General features: G+C 38.5%; 1 non-coding gene across 1 annotated transcript; it reads right to left on the bottom strand.

Moving 5' to 3' along the window:
* Positions 1-2703: 2703 nt before the first annotated feature.
* On the bottom strand, positions 2704-2811 carry LOC141593902 (small nucleolar RNA R71). Its single transcript, XR_012521958.1, has one exon. It is a non-coding gene; the product is annotated as a small nucleolar RNA R71 (small nucleolar RNA).
* Between the last annotated feature and the right edge of the window lie 255 nt (positions 2812-3066).

Here is a 3066-nt window from a genome sequence, read left to right as displayed (position 1 = left end):
CTCAGGTCGATACCAATTCTTCACACGCCTCTTATACGTCCCCATCTCTCGCTCCATAGCCCACATGTTTCTGAGGAACACCGGGCCACAAATTTTAATTTCTCTAACCAAATGAATGATTAAGTGAACCATAATGCCGAAAAAACTGATGGGAAAGTACATTTCAAGTTCGCAAAGTGTCACAATAATATCAGCTTGTAGCTCATCTAAAGACTCCGGATCAATGTCCTTGGCATTAATTGCTCTAAAGAATCTGCAAAGCTTAATGATCACTTGTCTAACATGTTTAGGTAAAACAGCCCGAATAGCCACAAGGAGGAGTTGTGTCAACATGATGTGACTCATATTTGAGCACATTTAGTCCCCGAATTAACCTCGTTCTCATGCTTTCTAGAAACTATTAGGGTCATTTCTTATCTTTAGTTCCCTATTTTGCATATTCTTTAAGGTTTTGTGTCCTTGGTAGGAGAGGATTGCTAGCCTTGCATTTATGGAGCAAAATGGAGCTAAATGGATCGTATCTAATGGCCAAGCATCGAAGAGGAGATCAACACAAAAGGTCTAAGCAAATAAATCAAGTGAAATGGGCAATGATGAAGATCCTCGCATCCCTAAGAAAGTCCCCACGGATTGTGAGGTACCCAAGAATAAGAGAAGGAACCATGTCCCAAGATACGGGTGTCCCGAGCTCAGGACAAGCGTCCCAGCCCAAGATCCGGGCGTCCCAAGGTTTAATCCGCGTAGATTTCCTTACAGACCCGAGCCTACTTCAAGCCATGGCGCGCGTGTCCCTGGGGAGTTGCTACTCAGGCCACACATGTCCCTCGGGATTTGCAAATCATCGAGCTTCTCTTAGGGTCTTAATCGTCATTTAAGCCCTTATTAACCCTAATCCTTGTACTTAATTTTAGTATAAATACCCTATTGTACTACCTAGATTATCATCAACCTTAGAATCAAGTCCTAATCTCATTCTAATCTCTTAATTTAGTCTTAATCCAAGTTGTAATACACATTTTAATATTAATCACATCTTAATCTTTCCTTAATCTCTCAATTGTTCTTAGTTTTAGTTGGGTAATTAGAAGATTATTTGGGGTTTATTGGAGGATTGACAACTCTCCATCAATCATCAAGTTTCCTTGTATTATTCTTTGCTTTATATTTGGATCATCTCAAGTTGGTATAATCCCTTTTTACTTTTGCTTAATTATTGTTATTTACATTATTTATTCATCATGTTTTGCTTTGTTAATATGATTGACATCCTTATTAGCATATTAAACTTGGTCATGAGTGAGTAGTCTCTTAGCTAGGGTTAATGGGGAATTAGGGGAATCAATCATGGGATTAGATGTATGCTTAATTTTATATGTTTCCATAATTAGTTGCTTGCTTGTTGTGATTTTAACCTATGCACATATTATGTTTGATAAAATGCTAGACTATGAAACCTTGCATTTCTTACCCATCTATTATCTTTTCAATGAGGCTTGTAAGATATAAGCCAACTCAAGCCTTGTTAGACCATGCATAGAGTTGAATAGGAAGAGACTAAGTCGACTTGTAGGTGTTGTAAAGTCTTGATCGACTCGACTCCGGGACCTAAATTTTCCTAGGAATTGTAAGATATACACTAACTCGATTCCATCACAAGAATAAGTTGCTTGCATCTATTTGAGAACATGTTTGTATGATCTATTTCCATGATTCCCTTATGAACCCATGATACCCTAGTGCCCTTAATCAATTGTTCACAAATCCGTTTTATTGCTTTACTTTGTTTTCATTCATCTTGTTGATTAGTTTAGATTACATCTCATCTCAACCCAAATTTGTGACACCCTAAGACACAGCTACTGGCAATTGAAATCTTAAATTGATACCCATCCCTTGAGATCCGACCTTTGCTTATCACTTTAATAAGAGTAGTTTGTAAAGATATAAATATTGTTTTGGTTGAAATAACGACCACATCGACCAAAAATGGCGCCGTTGCCGGGGACGGTGTTCAATTGATTTGGTTTTTGTTTATTGTTTTTAGTTGTGTCTTTCTTCACCTTGGAGAAGTCAATATTCTCAAGGTTGTTCTAATTGTTTTATAGTTGTTTGATATTTTGCATCACTAGATCACATGGTAATCCATTACCTATTGATCTCGAGATTGAAAGGACCTTAACCAACAATAGAAGAGTTGCTAGGGGTACTTCAAGAGTTTTGGGTATTGGAGAGATTGTGGATATTCAACCAAATAACATTGCGTTTGTCAACCCTTTTTCAAGAGAAGCAGAGGATAACCCAATTCCAAACCAACCACAAAATCAACCAACAATGCCTAAATTTTCATCTCATTCCGTACTAACCGAGGAGAATCTACCAAACGGTAATCCTACACCACCATATTTAATCGGCAATTTCATTGCCAAATCCGCATTCATACAATTAGTTGAGAGAAGTCAATTTGGAGGGATGCCTAGTGAAGATCCTCATTTACATATGGAGGCTTTTTGTGACTATTGTGATGTAATTTCTCAAACCGGAGTTACTCAAGATCAAATTCGGTGGGTGTTGTTCCCTTTTTCCTTTATTGGAACCGCAAAGCAATGGTTGAAGAGCCTAGACAAGGCTACCCTTGGTATTTATTCATGGAAGAAGCTATCACTTGCCTTCTACAAGAAATTCTATCCTCCAGAGAAGACTAACATGTTGAGGGCCCAAATCACCGGGTTCAAGCAAAGGGATGAGGAATCCTTATATGAAGCATGGGGGAGATTTAAGGACACTTGTCGTTCTTGTCCACACCATAGACTTAGTGAGTGGTTCCTTGTTCAAAAGTTTTGGAATGGCTTATATGAAGACTCACGCAATGTGCTTAATATGGGATCCAACGGGAGGTTCACCGAAATTGATGACAACTAAACATGGGCCAAAATCGAAGAGATAGCGGTTCATAATTCCCAATATAGTAGGCCTCGAATGGCCACTAGAGGAGGAAAGCATGAGGTAGATTCCATTACACAATTGGGTGCTCAACTAAGTGCTTATATCGACACCATCAACTTAAAG

Source organism: Silene latifolia, chromosome 7 (genome assembly GCF_048544455.1).
Source record: "Silene latifolia isolate original U9 population chromosome 7, ASM4854445v1, whole genome shotgun sequence".
Lineage (NCBI taxonomy): Eukaryota > Viridiplantae > Streptophyta > Magnoliopsida > Caryophyllales > Caryophyllaceae > Silene > Silene latifolia.
The sequence above is the reverse complement of the archived record's forward strand: the minus strand, read 5'-3'. Positions and strand labels throughout refer to the sequence as shown.